A 17,425-nucleotide genomic window follows, 5' to 3' on the forward strand; every position below is an offset into this window, starting at 1 on the left:
TCAATACAACACAACATATTGTACGGGAACGAAACTGTTGTTCGTATCGGTTGCGTGTGTATGTACGAAGATACGTGCACATGTACGAATGAACATTTTCTTACGCTGCAAGATTCGTTGCGATGATTCGTGTGAGGTACAAGTGCTTGTATCAAAAGTAACGAGTAAAACGAGTATGAAATATACGGGTGTTGATTGGATTAGAAACGAATACATACGGGTATGCAAATTTTCGTTACTTTTACAGCTCTGAGGGCTCAATGGACGCAAGATCGCATTGCACATCCTCTAACAAATATATGTAATCTAATCTAACCTAACCTAAGCTGTGTTCGAAATCAAACCTTGGGAGGCACACTTCCACAAATGAAATGCGCAGTCCTTCCACTTCTTCTATAACCCACATTGTAGCGCGTATCTCCTGATTTCCATGCGTAGAAAAGACAGGTCAAGAAGCATCTAAAGAAACGCGGTTGGTGTCGTTCTCATCCACCTAAATATGATGCCCACGTAAGCTCGTCGTTGTAGTTTGCTGAGCTTATGTTAGAATAATTAGTTTGAGTATTTTTTCGACAATTACTATTTTTCACCAAATTCGAACTTAAAATGGAATTCAATGCGCTTCATACTTGAGTTAACCCAATTCGAAACCGTCTCCAATTGCTTTTCATTGGGACATCTCCCTTCCATTCGCATCAACCGTGTCTCTTCACACCGAAGTTTCTCATGAAATAATGCCGCAAACCTCGTGGGCGATTTCAAGTGCCCTTGAGCATAATGGAAACCCATCCAATGCTGGATCTGCGCCGCCACGCTGGACTGACAGCAGAGTTGATTAAGAAGGAATTTAATTTGCATTTACGGAATGTATGTAAAGGGATTTTTAAGCATTGCTTTGGCAGTTGAAAATTGAGAGGTTGCCTGGACGGAGGCCATGAATCGAAAGGGTGAACGGCGACACATGCTGGTGCCCTTTTTCTTTCATTTTGTTGTTGATTAACTGCGGGAAACTAGCAAGTGGGGTTCACTTGAAATACACTCATTTAACATTAATTTTTTGGTTCGCAACAAAAAACATAGGCCACTTAAAATATGAGCTGCGAATACAAAAAAGTAGCAAAGAGAAATTAATGAAAACACCAAAGTTTAATGAAAAAGTGGATCGCCTGCTGGTAAAAGCATAAACATCTCTTTATTACAACCACAAAGCAGCCAGACCAACAGTTACCACTTTCAGCCACCAACGGACTGCAGGCAGTTCAGCTCTCCTTGCCGCAGGTTTCCATGCTAGCCAGTATGTACTATGTTTGCTAGGTTGCCCGGTTTCTCGGTTGGTTGACTGCGTGACTGATGCGAGGGTCAATGCTGTTGCATACCACGCACTGTGCACTATGCAACAGCAGCGTTGAAGGACATTAAAGGCGACGACGATGGACATTTTTTTTTTTATATGTATGTGGGTAGTAACAGCCCAACGTGAACGCCAACGCACACATTGAGTTGAAAATTTCCTGCACTGGCGCGCGGCCGTCTCGATGCATGCAACAAAATTACTTAATTTCTCTGTTGCGTATAGCCATCAACATGCCACACGCGCCAGCATTGGCAAACAGCAGGACACATTCTAGATGTGTGGTTGCAACATTTTTGCACACCGCATACTGGTGGGCGATATACGAGTATGTAACATACGATGAGGTGTTGAAGGAAGTGTGCAAATATTCAACGTTAATGTGCCTGTACGTATACAGTGCGTATGTAATATATGTTAGTTTGTGATACTTCTGTATATATGTATGTATATAATACCTCTCTGACGCAACGAAATGCGACGTGTGATTAATGAAACATGTGTTGTTACCAAGTATAGCGCAACATCTGTGTCAACTACGCGGCTACGTCAAAAGTAAATTTTCAGCGTCTTGCTTTGCCTTTTTAAAAATATGTGTGAGTGCGTGAAATGCGTTTTATTGCATAGCATTAAAAATTCGTATGTGCTCTTTAAGCTGCTGTATATAGTTCTGTAAACAAAATATCGTTCCCCAGCTCGCCATTAGTGTCATCGCGTTGACATAAACGCCCTACAATATTTTTACTTCGTAGTACCTACGATATTCTTTTTTCTTCCATTAGTGCGCTGTTGATTTCTATTTTAAAATATGCAACGTTAAGCTGGTAACACGTGTGACCTCAATTTTTCACAGTTACTCAACAAATTATAAACATAGCGACGGTATATTTAGTAAACTTGCAGACAGGTGGGGGAGGAATATATGTATTTATGTAATACATACTACTTCCACAAGCACTAAACTGTAAAGTGCAGGAGATGCAAATTTAGGAACTTAGAACTTTTTTATTAAAATATAAGCCAATCCAAGTCAAATTGACCAATGCGCCATGGGCCAGCAGCTAATAAAAAGTGGCGAAAATATGAAGCCATTGATCGATTTTAATGTGACTTCGTACAGGGGGTTTTTATGATTTGGAAAATTCAAAATTGCAGATCCACTATGACAGATGACTTAAAAAAAAGATACAATTTTTATGAAACTGTCTGTAAGCAGGTTTATGGGGTAGCTGATTACAAATCTGTAGGATGGTTCCGTATGCAGAAGTGCAGCTTCTGACTACCATTCACCTGGGAGTGGTCAAAAGTGTTTATTTTGCGTACGGTTCAAGTAGCAACTCACATACGTCCAGATATTTTTATCTACGTATCCTCTGGGTAGCGACCAAACACCCGTTTGGGAGCGAACTACAGTGATAAGGCCAGATTCAAACGCCGCCCAATGAAAAAGGAAAAAAAATCCACGGATGAGACCTTCTTATTTTGATAACGACCACGGCAAATGTATAAAGGACTATAATTTGAAGGTATGCACTTGGAAGATCCGGACATCACCGCCATCCAAGAAATTCGATTGACGGGGCAAGGCAAGGTGATCGTGTAGCCTTTCGACGAGTTCTACAGTTGTCACGTAAAGGAGCGGAAATTCGGTGTTCGAGTTGTGGGAGAGAGACTCCGTCGGCGAGTACTGGCGTTCACCGCGGTAGACGAACGTCTATCTACAATCCGCATCAAAGCGAGAATCTTCAATATCTCGCTCGTCTGCGCCCATACCCTTACGAAAGAGAAGGACGAGGCATCCAAGGATCTCTTACGAGCGCTACCCCCGACACGATATCAAAATTGTGCTTGGCGATTTCAATGCCAATGAGGGAAAGAAAGGGATCTTTGGCGCCACGGTTGAAAAATTCAGCTCCACGACGAAATTTCCGACAACGGACTGAGGCTGATCGACTTCGCCGGGGCCCGAAACATGATACATACTACCATTACTAGTTTCATGCATAAAAAGATCCATCAAGCCACTTGTCTGTCTCCAGATCGGAGAACGAGAAACCAAATCGACGGCACGCTTCCTGAGTTTTAGACGTACGTACACTCTGGGGGCACTATCTTGTTGCAGCCAAATGAGCGCCCAACAATGCAATAACAACAGAGGGCCAATTTATTCACCACCTCTAAAGAAAAAAATGCTGGTATATTTATTTTTATTATAAGCAAAACAAATAACTGAGGTGTTCATAGTTCATTCCAAATGGTAGACCTCTACATTTTGAGACACAATTTGGAACGAACTGTGATCACCCCAAATGAAAAATATTTCTTGTGATTTTTCTTGAGAGCTGGATTTTTAGCTTTAACAAAAAGTACAATTGTACAATTTCGCAGCTCTGCTCTAAATAAATGAAAAATATCTACTACATATGTATGTATGTATGTACTATTGTAGTTTGCTAAGCTATCCTTTTCGCTTACTTAATCATAATATTTTATAATAGTTCGTTTTTATGAAGTATTCTTCAATATTTGAGCTGTTTATTTTGAAAGTGACAGAGGTCACTTTGTAACTCTTGTGCTTAAATGGCCGGCTACTTGTAACCGAATTCATCTGTAAATCACTCTATCGTCATAAACTAACGACATAATCTTCTACCTTTTGAACGAATACTCGACGCGTTCAGACACAAGTACCCGGTCATTTAAGCACAATAGGTGTGAAGTGACTTATGCCACTCTCAAAATATACGGCTTATTTAAGTACATACTTAGAAAATGCATTGCAAAGCACTTAGTCAACTAATCGTAAAAGTCACCATAATTTATTGCGATTTTAAATAAATTTAGGGTAGTAAATGTGCACACATACGTACACGTATTCATATGATAAAAGCTTTCCACATTAAACTTCCTCTCTTGTATTTTTTTATTTTTATTAAGCGCAAAGCATTTAAAATTGACCAGTAATGCCATTTTTATCAAAAACCATATGATTAATTGAAATTGGAGTTTAGAGTTAATTTTATTATTTATTAGTGAGAATGAAGATGCATAGAATTTATCAAACCAATAGAAAAATATGTACTGCCGAGTTTCCACTAGGCAATAAAATAACGAAAAATGTGTGCCATTAAAAATATGCTATGTGGAAACGGCTGTATTGAAATTTTTTTAATGTGGCGTATTCTTGTTTTCGTACTAATCGACAACACAGGGTAACACTGATTTGGATACGGTAAATATTAAAGCTGTTTTTGATAGACTTTTTTGTGAGGATTACGAATCCATAAATATAACGTTTAATTCAGCTCCAGATTTTGAGAAAAAAAGTGTCAAAAAATCGCGTTTTTTGCAATATTTGAGAAGCTGTAGCAAAACAACAAAAGGCGATAGGACCTTTCACTTAAACCTAACTCTCTTCTATCCCTGAAAACATCATTACATTTTCCTATCATTCGCTATACAAAAATTTCAAATTTTCGATTCGTACGAAAACAAGACTACGCATCAATGTAATGCATGCATAGCCAAGACGAATTCATATAAGGCGCTGACACTGGTAGAGTAGAATGTCAGCCAAGACGAAATGGAGTGTAATCTTTTTGTGCTGTTTAGAGTATATCAGGTGAACTAAACTAAATGACAAAAACTATATCTCAGTTTCTTTCGTTTGGACATCCCAAAGTACCAAAAAGCAATAGCAAAATACACAGGATTTTTAGTTACATACACATAAGCGCTTATACCTTATATTAATTCGCTTTGGGCACAGCTAGTTTTTAATGCCCGACTTTTTCATTAAAATTTGTGTCATTTAATGACAAGTGGAAATCCGGCATAAGGTCGCAAGGCACCATGTTCTGCTAGTTTCACAGTATTTCAAAATATGTATTTAAAATTTAGATGTGTATGCGCGTAGCACTCACGAGGCTTTTTTTGGGCCTTCACACAAAATTATTCCATAGACCAGCGGTGCCCATGCCACCTCCGATTTGTGAATTTATATTTTATTTTTACAGTTTGACAACTTCAGCTCACGAGCAAGTTTTTCGTGAGCATCCCCACCTTAGACCCATCCTAAATAGTGGCCACAATTGCATGCACATTGATGACCATGCGCTTAAATAAAGTTTGATGTAGCGTTATCAGCAGTTTGCAGTGAATTTATTTAAAATAAAACACTCTAAACTCACATCTACTGCATTGAGTAAAACTTTATTTGAAAGTTAAATATGTAGACGCGTAAGTAGAAGAAGTTTAAATAAAAACTCGTTGCAGCTGCCACAAATAGAGAAGACAAATAATCAAAAGTCACTACACACACTCACGCCTACTAAGCTTTTCATGCAATTAGGAAAATTGAATGTATTTATACATACATATGGTATGTATGTACTACATTAGACTGCATCACTCCCAATAAAAAAAATCTCCATAAGAATTATAAAATCTATTATATATATTTTAAGACTTGCGCTAGAATATTTCAGAAAATATTAAGATTTATGTACGTGACCTGTACGGATTGGAAAATGCATAAAAATCGTGTTTTTTTTTTTTTTTTGGGAAAAAATAACATCAGAAGACAAAAGAATTTAAGCTTAAAAAAATTTTTAAAAAAATATTTTAAAAAAATTTCAACGGAATCATAGTAATACATTTTTTGATGCTGCTTTTGAACTTTTTTGCAGAGATTGATTGAAAAAAACTTGAATAACTCAGCCAAAACTTTATCCAATTAGACTATTAAGAGGTACCAGTGCAAAGGTATTTTCTCACCCTTTTTATTATTTCCGAATAAATGTTGATGTATATAAAAATGTGTGCCGTTTTGGCTCTATTATTTAGATATATATGTATATATGTACTTACATACATATGTATGTATATAGTGATGAGTGCACGGTGTTTTTTTTTTAATATTTGCAAGGTTTTTAAAGTTAGTTTTATTTTTTTTTGCATACAAATATGATTCATTCAAATTTATCAAAGCTTCATTAAAATTATGAGCTTTTTATTCTAATTTTCTAGAATTTGTTTTGAGTATTCAGTTTTGTAGCCCATTAAATTTTTAATTAAGGCATTTCATGGTATAGTGATATTTTGATGTCTTAGGTCTAAGAAAATAGTTATTGACCACAAAAGCAAAAAATAAATTTTAGATTCAGCCCGCGCAATTGAAGCAAAGATCAGTATTTTAGAAAAAGTAAGTTATTATTTCAATAAGACTTCAAGTAGTCAATATATTTGCAAAGAATATGCAAAACATAATTTTTTTCTCAGTCATTCTACATACTTAGTACATATTTTTAATATCTCGGTAATTCAGTAACCAAATGAATAAATATAATAAATGGTCCGAGAATTATTTCAAACTTTTTTATATTTATATATTTAAAGGACCATAGCTATGGTTACTACCGGATTTAGAAAGTTCCTGAAATGTGGTGGTAATTGGCATCAATGTGACTTCTTCGGTATTACGTATCATTCGATATTAAATTTGAATACTTACATTCACTAAATAAAATTACGTGGAACCACACCTTAAGCACATTATGTAATGAAGAATTCATCATACAAAAATTTTCGAAATTATTTCATAAATCACCAGAGTATCACAGAGGGGAGACACAAAGATGTAACTTAGTAAACTTTATGCTGAAACTAACTCCTTCGAATTATCTTAAGATTTCCTCTTAAATTATGATTTCATTTTTCATGTGAGTTTGAGCTGCTGTTCTTTTCTTATTTTGTATGTAGACCAGAAATAATGAAGAAAAAAGTCGGCCGAATTGCGGGCTCTTGTACTTGAAATAAAAATTTAATATTTTACAAATTTGTAGCTGACCTCATAAAACACAATCTTTTCTCTATCACAAAAGGATTAAAAAAAAAAATTTCGACCCGAACTAATGTATAGGTATATGTGTGTATGTACCTTTGGGTATGTTTGCATAACTGTTAAGACAAAGTTTTACCACTGCACTTCGGTACTCCAGCACTGAACCACAAATGCACTTATCTAATATTAGTTCAATGTATAAACAATCAGAGTCACTTCCACATTTCGCCTTTTAAAATTACTTTCCAAACAAAAAACCACCAAAAAGGCACCAAAACCGCACACAGAGTTTCTCCAATTCAGATGCTCTACTTATTGAACTGCCGTTTGTGAAAACAATCCGTCTCTTACCCCTCTTCTCTGGGCTGCCTAAACATATTTACACAGTTTCGAACTTATTCAGCTCTAACTTCCACTTCCACTTCCGCCAACAGCATTCGATAATTGGTAAGTTCAATTGATTCTACTTCCTATTTTTCACATTTGCACCCCTTTTCGATGTGGATGTTGAACGACGGGCTATATGACTGTGTGGCTGTACTATGATTGTGTGAGGTTTTAATTTCAGTCCTTATCGCTTGCTGACAACCATCATCGATGCCAAATTTCGTTTACTCCTATATTTCAATATTTTTGTTTGCTTTCTGAAATGCTAAAGTTATAGAATTTTCATGATTTCCGCCATTGTTAAGCATCAAAGTTTTCATGGAAATCAGGAACACAATTAGCCGATAAACTAAATTCGGCGAGGAGATGTTTAAGAGGAGCTTCTACTCAAAGCTCCATTTAAAGCCTCTTGGCAGAGAAACATTTTCTTCAGCGGCTCGACTGAAAGTACATACAAAGTTGTGGAACAAATATTGTTAACGAAGCGATATTCTGCCGAAATCCGCAATAAAATCTGCGGTTTGCTAATTTGAGTCCTGCAATTGCCACGCCCATTTCTAGGCGTTTGTCGCCTTAAAGAAAAATCTTGCCATACAAATATTATATCTGGATAGGTATTCTATCGGGATACGCAGTAAAAATTTACTTTTTGTAAAAACCCGATGTTTAACACCTTACCAAATATATCTTAACATAAGTTTTTGAAAAAAAAATTACAAAAAATTTTTGATTCTCACAAAATAAACCATCTCGTCATAAAGAGATATATTTTAAAAATAGTTCTTGGAAAAGTCCCATTTTTTTGAACCACGTTTTTTATAGAGAGTTAAACAAGGATTACGATGGTATAATTTTTATTCCCTAATGTGCATAGTGCTGAAGCAATATTAGCAAAAAGTTGTCTGGCTTCAAACTAAGGTATACAATTGAGGATCGAAAGAGGGCTATCAGTTCCCAGCCGGAAAAAAATTAAAATGAATTTAAAAAAAAAACGGAAAAAAGTTTGATGAAATGCGGATTTTTGTTAGTTTACCGATTAAATTTTCGGATACTTTGCCAATCCGCTTTTCCACTAAAGTATGCGGCAGAAACGTATGTACAGAAAAGTACCGAAAATGGTTGTGAGACGTATACGTTTTTGGCAAATTAAATAAAATTATTGCTTTTAAATAACATGATCTTATTTCGAACGTTTTGCGGATACGAAAATTAATGCAAATAGAAGTCGTTTTCTGTACGTTTCCGGGTATGGAATTCGCACTGTCGTTTGAACGTTTTTGGATACGAAAATAAACGAAAGTTTTCGTTTTTTGTACGTTTCCGGAATAGAAAAATGTACGAGGCCGGCTGGGAAAGGACGGCTCGTACTTCTGGTGGTAGGACGTCCAACACTGCAAATCCGCAATCAGATGGATTAGGTTGTAGTGGCTGCCTTCATATATATTCTGATACCATTTTATCTCAATGTTGATCGGACTGTATAGAGGTTCTGTACGGTTCTTATAAGAAGAACTAATTATTTTTTTATTTTTAAAGCGATGAAGATCGCGATACTTTGAAAAGCTTTAGATGAGCCTTCAAGACTGCCGCAAAAGTGTTTACGATGATAACTTTGCCCGAGTCTCAACAGTTTCGCACAGTGGCAGAGAGAGTGCTCGACGCTTTCGGTTTTCTCTTCGGCTCCGCAGCTTCGAGCCCTGGACCTATCCTTGTCGATTTCGGGCCAGATTTGACCGCACATGCTGATTCTCCGCTCTAACTTGTGTTAGTTCGATACATAGAGTAGTAGCCACAGCTTGCAGGATAAAAAATACCCACTTCAGAGTTGGTACTATTTATGGTTCTAAGGAACGTGCCGGTTCTGGTTAATTCATCTACTTCACAGTTACTATGTGTCCTGGAACCCAAATCACCCTTGGCTGCCAGATGATTTAAAACATGTACACATCGATAGGAGTTTAAGAAGCAGTCGAGCTGCATTCTAAAGATTTATTAGCGGCTAAACTGTTCGACGAAATGTAACCTCTTGTAGGTTAAGATCAGCCCTTATGAGCCACAGCTATAATTTGAGCAGAAATTCTTGGCAAGTATACATCACTTCCTACTCTCTTCATCAGCTTGCAGCCGTCGGTTTATTTGGCAGTAGAATTACATAGTAGAATAAGCTTATATTTTTCCCTTTCCTCGCTCGAAGAAATCTGTATGGAAGAGCCATTTTCCAAACTGGCGACCAAATAAGGTGTCCCGTCATCATAGATATAGGCAATGGTTTGGCAGCCCTTCTCCAAGCCCATGATTAGATTTTTTGTTGTTAAGTCCCAAAGGAGTAGGAAAGAAAGGAGAAAAGGCTTCATGATCGAAAGTCGTTTGGCTTCATAGGATTTGCCTCCTTTTGGTATGAAGGCTAATATGGCCATTGTTCACATTTTAAGGATGAGGCACAGATTAAGGCAAGCCTTATAGACGTTTGTAAATAAAGCTCTCAGAAAGCTCGAATACTGCTTGAACCTCGGTTCTATAGATGTTATCTAACCCCGGAAATTTGTAAGTTCATTGCCCATTCTACCTTTGACTGGCTAATGATGTCTTCTGGGACCGCTGATAAAGCGGAACGTTGCGGTGATTGAATTTTTCGAGAGCAACTTTCGTAAACGTTGTCTAGCCTCAGAATTTTCTACTAATTACGAGAATATCATTGCGAATTTCTTTCCAGGACCTATTTAAAGAGCGGCTTTATTTAATTTCTATTTTTTCGATATCCGATACCTTTATAAGCTTTTGGATGGAAATATCTTTGACAAAATTTCTGCTCGGAATCCTATTGACACTGTTGGCTCTTGTTGTCCAAAGATAATTGCATAATTTTAGGTAATGAACACTTACTTACTGTATGTATGTAAAAAAGTCCACCATCTTTATCCTTTTCGAAGCACATTCAACTGCAACTGCTGAAGTTACTAAGACCAGACCGAGCTATAAGTGGCAATTTTCAATTACAAGGCAAATAGTCAATTCCACTCCAAAGTGGTCAGTTGCACTTCACACGTCCCAGTTTTGCTCGTACTTTGGCTCTAAGTAGATTGGTGATTGGATGAATGAGTGAGTGAATTTTCGTACAAAATGCTCTGCGGAAACGTACGTTTGTAATTGATTGTGTTAAGTGCGATTCAAGCCATGAGTGGTATTTTAACGTACATATACAAGTACAGACATACATACATACATTGCATACGTATACCTTTGGATCTGAAATTTTCCATTGGTCATTTCTAAACGCTATTGAGTATATGTATGCATTTGTTAAGGGAGTGTTGCGTTTGCGAAAATTCACAAATAAAATGCGAATAAATTGTACTGCTTGAAATGTTATTGAACCTACGAATTTATTCAGAGACAGAGTGAATATCTAAATTTCTGACTATTACTTTTTCAGCACATGCAAGTCAGCCTCCGGGGTTGATTCTCCGCTATTTCTCAAAAGTTCAGAGCGTGCAGGTATTGAATGGAATGCTGTGATAGGAATTAAATATTTACCTGGTTCGTTACACAATTATAATTAAACCCTTAATAAATTTGTAATCGTTATAATCTCTGAACAAAAAAAAATATATTTTTAGATATAAAGTGCTATGATTTCTTAAACTGTTCGACCGCTTATCGGATCCACCAATTGTCTTTAGGTCAGTAACCAGAACACAGAAAACCCGCACATACCCAGCTTCATAGAAATCTATCGATTATTGTATTGGAGCCACCATTTGTGAATTGTGGTAAATGACTTTAGATTCGTAGTTAGCGATTCGTAAATCCCCTAGATAAGAAGTTGTGTAAAAATGTATCAAAATGTATTTGATTAAATAATTTCGCCCAGCTAGATTTCCGTCTCGAACCACTGTGCAGCGTTAGCGAAATTGCTTCAGCTGGTGATTCATAAGCATAATATGCGTCGATGCGGAAGCTGACAACGCTACATGGTTCAATAAATTTTGATCTCTAAAACGGGACCGACCCTATCTTATATGCACATATGTAGATGCTTTGACGCTGATTTCAAATCCAATTGTGCCATACTTACACGTGGCGTATGAGTAACATTCTTTTTTGTCCATATTTCTTAAAAAAATAATGGTTGGACCATTCACCATTATTTTTTATTTATTCCTCAATTTTCTTTGTTGCTTGGTCATGGCGCAATAAGAAGGTGAATTAATAAAACAGCTTTCTTGCTTTATTTTCTAACATTCGACTTCCTTATAAATAGTCAAATTTTAAAGGCAAATTTTCAAAAACGGCAGTGTCAAAATAATTTTAATCGCTCTAATTACTTCACCTGGTATAACTGCACCATACGCTTGGGTTTTTTACAAGCTTTTATTTAACTTGCTCTGTGTTGGCTCAGGACTACTATTAACCTTTTACAAAATAAAAAAAGTAAGTGCGCCTGGGACACACTGGAGAAGTGAAACTTACGTTACATACATATTTATTTTGTGTCATAACCAATATACATGCATACATATGTACACACATACATACATCTGCTTTTGCTTAAGGTTATATTTTTTGTCTTTTTTTCTATCTGGATCCCTACCTCTACCTCCGTTCGTTCTAATTACATTTATGTTATTCTGTTTTCCATTATCTTAATTTTTATCTTTTTACTCTATCGACAAATAAAATATCGATAAAAATTTCGATAGCAAAAACGATAATAATATTAGTAGCAAAATCTATTAGAAACTCGAAAAGAATATCCATAATAAAATCGATAAACATATCGATAACAAAATCGATAAGAATATCCATAACAAAATCGATAAATATCGATAACAAAATCGATAAATATCGACAAAAAAATTAATAAACATCAATAACAAAATCGAAAAATATCGATAACAAAATCAAAAAATATCGATAACAAAATCGATAAATATACATAGATAACAAAATCGATAAAAATATCGGTAACAAAATGGATAAAAATATCGCTAACAAAATCGTTAAAAATATCGATAACAAAATTGATAAATATCCATAAAAAAATCGATAAAAATATGGATAACAAAATCGATAAAAAATATCACTAACAAAATAGTTAAAAATATCGATTACAAAATCGATAAAAATATCGATAACAAAACCGATAAAAATTTCAATAACAAAACCGAAAAAATCTCGATTATTTTATCGATAAGTCCCGAGAATTCCGACAATTTCTAAAATCCCAAAATAATTCCCAGATTGTGTCTCTGTGTCTCTCTCTATATCCTTTCCTATTTAATTACCTATATTTTAAACTTTCTTTCCCCATCTTCATCTTTACTTTTATCGGTATCCTCATCTTCCTCTTTGTCTTTATTTTTATGTTTATCATTTGCTTCATCTGCATACATATTCCCCTTCACCTTTGCCCTTATATATATAAGTAAAGTGTTTAAATTTACCTTGGCCTTCATTTTTGCCTTTATCTTTACGCATCCTGGTTTTTGTTTTTATTTTTACCTTTGCCTTTATAATTTTCTTGATCTATGTACGTAGTCACCTTTACTTTCATTCATGTATTGGCCTTTTTCAAAGTGTTATTCTTTAACCTTTTATTAGCAAATTTTAGTTAAATTAATACTATATGCATACACACAAGGAGCAGTTGTTTCAGGCCCAACCATTTCCGTTGCAGCATTTCCGTTAACCTTTTATTAGCAAATTTTAGTTAAATTAATACCATATGCATACACACAAGGAGCAGTTGTTTCAGGCCCAACCATTTCCGTTGCAGCATTTCCGTTGCAACATTTCCGTTGCACCACTTCCGTGTGCAATTTCCGTTGAATTTGCCAATTTACTCCCAACCAACCAACCGCCGCTATAGAAGTTTCACTTCAAAAAAAAAATAGGGTAAAGAGCCACGCAAAATAGTCCACCCTAGAGGTCACAGTGCTCAAGGCTCATCATAATAATAATACATTTGGGGTCCAAAAAAATAATTAAAGTCGGTACCTTAATGCTCTCACTCCCCCAGGTCTATTTAGAGGTCGCTCAAAGCGCTTAGGGCCAGATAAAAAAATGGCATTTGAGATTAATTTTGGATTGTTATATAAATGCCATTTGGCTTTCGTTGGGTTTCAGATCAACTTTAATTAAATATGCTATGCAAGTGACAGCACTTTTTCTGGTTTCTTGAAATTGTTGTTGCATTTTTTTGTTTGTTTACATTTTATGCTGTTGTTTGGTACAAACACAGGATTGCATATCTCATATTTAAATAGCCAATATTGGCCACTTAAGTGCGGTTTAAATATATGATCTGAAAATGAATTTTTGCATTTAATCAACAATCTCTACTTAAATAGCTCATCTGAAATTGGGCCTTAAAGTTGTCCATGGATTTTATATGGCGGAAAAAGAATTTTTCGTATAAATATTGAAAATCAATATTTTTCGATCGGAAAACTTTGTTTTTCTCTTTTCGACACTAACGATTTTTTATGGGTCCCCCATTGCATTTTTTGAGTTTTTGGGGGACCTACATATGTATAAAAATAGTTAATATTAAAAAATGGTTTAATAAAAATTGGGTATTATTATCGTCTCCTTAAGAAAAACAGAGTTCTCTAAAAAAAATATTGATTTATAACGAAAAATTGTTTTTTTTCTGCATATAAAATACCTGGAAAACTTCGAGCGGTTTGAGCGACCTCTAACTATTTTTGATTGCAAGGTAAAAAGTTATATTTTTCGGTAAAGCACAATCCTAGGGGGTGAGAGCATTGAAATTTTGACTTTACTTTTTCTTTGGACCTAATGCGTATATATAAGGCCAATAGATTATTCATAAAAATAAATTGGGTTTAAAGAGCTTTATAAAATGACGCTTTCATACATTCTTCACTTTATAAACCTTTTTAAAGCGACTTTATTTTTTATGAATAAGGCCATATATCTGTAAAAATGAGAATTGTAAAATTAAAAAAAAATTGTAATAAAAATTTTCAAGTTCACTTTTCTCGAAAAGCCCTGTGTGATTGATTTTCATATTTGAATTTTTAGAAACTAAAACCAATATGCTTTCAAAATTTGCCAGATTGTCCAATGTCCAACATCCTTGCATTTAATCTTGATTCAGACGCACCGTGATTGATAAAACTAATATATGCACAACGAATTTTAATTTAAATTCAAATTGATATTTAAATTTACACTACTTGTTATAAACTTTCGTATTTAATTCAATTCATTGCCATAAGCCACTGAAGGATTTAAAAAATCTATTTTCTCATTCTTCGATTGATTTTATTTTAGCAAGAAGTTATGTAAATTTATTTTTATAGGCATGGAAATCGCATGTTTACATACTAATCCAACACCAAATACATATGTGTATGTACGTTAGGGCGGGTCAATATTTTTCGACTATAGGCGTATAGCATAGGAGGATGTTGCATGTAATTTTAAGCAAATTTGCCGAAAAAACCATGGGTCTAAAATCAATTTGGAGTTTGCCAAATTGCGAAATTTTTGTATAAAAACATGCTACAAGGGGTTTTTTGGTATGAGAAATCCATTTATGGACTTATCTTTTTCTTAAAACTTCCGCCAGAGGGCGCAACAGTGAAATTGTTCACATTTTCTTACGATGTTGTTTCTAACCTTTTTTCAAAAATTGGTTTAGGAAAAACTAAAATAACTAGGCCAAAGCTATTCCGATTTAGACTTGTGAGGTATCAGTGCAAAAACAACTAATTTAAGCACTTCTTTATAACAATACAGCAAAATGCTAAGTAAAAGAAACCCATTTTCGCGATTTGGCAAACTCCAAACTGATTTTAGACCCATGGTTTTTTCGGCAAATTTGCTGAGAATTACACGAAGAATCCTCCTGTGCTATACGCTTATAGTCGGAAAAATCTCCCACACAAATTGATCCGCCCTAATGTACATATTTATGAATTCAACCGAATATCCGTAAATATGTATGTATGTAACTTTTTTTTTTCACAAAACTCGAATTCAACCTTTGACAACATGACGCCTGTGGCTATTGGTTCTATACACAAATATTTGTTTTTGTGTTTGTAAAAACAAACGAAAAAATAGAAGAATATTTTTTATATATTTTTACCGTAAAATCCCATGCAAATTCTGAAAAACGGATTTTGTTGCCAACCATTGTTCTACTAACGTTTCCACTTACGTACATATTTACCCACATAAATGTAAGCTCTCATATTCAACAAACGCAGATGTACGTAAGTTTGTATGTACCTTAGACTGATTTAAAAATATCGACTAACTTTTTTGTAATAGCCCCGTCTTTAATACCTACGGGGGGGGGGATGTCCAAAGATGCCTGTCAAAAGCACAACCGTTTTTATTAACTGAGAAATGCAATACATATTTTTATAAGAAATTAGACGCTCTACAAAAAACTGCTTATATCATTTTTTGATAAGCCTACTGCTTAAACGGTTATTCAAACTTAAAGTTAAGTTTATGTCATTATTAGATTTTTTTCTATTTTAGGTAAATTAACTAAAATTATTATTAAATATTGCAAATGTCGGATGTATCCTCCTGACTTTCATCTTCACAACCCAGCATCATAGCAAGATCGTTGTTTAAACCCCGTTCTTTTCCAAAGAATTCTTCATTCTCATTCTTTTGGTTGTTTCAGAATTTGGAGAACCTGTAACGTCATCAGTGTTTTTCAATTTTAGTTTTTGTAATTAATTTTTAACCTTTCTTCTCTGACTGGCCAGAATGTGCACTTGCACAATATTCCAGGGACCGAAAATAACAGTTATTTTTTTACGAGTTAAACTTGGCCTAAAATTTTTTATTCCGAAATAAAAGTCCCTTCCGGATAATAAACAAGCCGCTTTCCAAATTAAACAAATTTTGTATCATATGAAAGGGGACTGAAATAGCTTTTAAACAGAAGTAACGACTGACGGTTACCGCATCTACTTATATATATATATATATATATATATTTTTTTTTATAATTTAATACTAAAGAAATTCATATACCTGACCCAAGGTTTGTTCTATGGAAATTAATTAACATTTTTTATTGAAATAATTTTCAATATGTGGCTTTCCTCGTTTAGATATTTCAGTTTTAAAGCTATTTAAGACCTCTTTCATTTGATACTAATAATTTGGATAAGCGGTTTGTTTATTACCCGGAAAGGACTTTTATTTCGGAATAAAAAATATTTGGCCAAGTTTAACTCGTTAAAAGAATAACTGTTATTTTGGGTCTCTTCAATATTCGTACTCGCAAAAGATCCGCATTGATTATTGCGAATTCGAAAGCGAATGCGAATGTTAAAATTAATGCGGAAGCGAATGCGAATGCGAATATTCGCAACAACCCTGTTCTCGATATAGGGGCTGAGATACTAATTGTTTCGTAAAGCAGTGAGGATTATTGCAAAATAAAGTATAGGGAAACAAAGATTACCTCGAACTCTACCAAAGTACGTAACTATCTTGGTTATCCGAAAGGAAAGGTTTTTAAATGGGCCACTTCACGTATTTTGATCTAATTTTAATTTCAAGTTTTTGTTTTTTAAATTTTTTATTCAGTCTCTGCTTTACGAGACAATTAATATCTCAGGCCCTATATCGAGACACCCTTTAAAAATTCGTCAGTTAAGATTTTTAAAAACCTGCAAATATGTTTTTTTTAACAGCTTTCTAAATTGTTCATTAACGAACGTATGGAAAAGTGGACTTAAAGAAAAATATAAAAAAATATTTATAAATCTCTGACCCTTTGTCAATAAAAAAGTACTGATTGATTTTTTTGTTACAACCAATATTTATCGAGCTATGATGTGATA

The sequence above is a fragment of the Rhagoletis pomonella genome, unplaced genomic scaffold (genome assembly GCF_013731165.1).
Source record: "Rhagoletis pomonella isolate Grant_MI unplaced genomic scaffold, Rhpom_1.0 Rhpom_scaffold_00006, whole genome shotgun sequence".
NCBI classification, from domain to species: Eukaryota; Metazoa; Arthropoda; class Insecta; order Diptera; family Tephritidae; genus Rhagoletis; species Rhagoletis pomonella.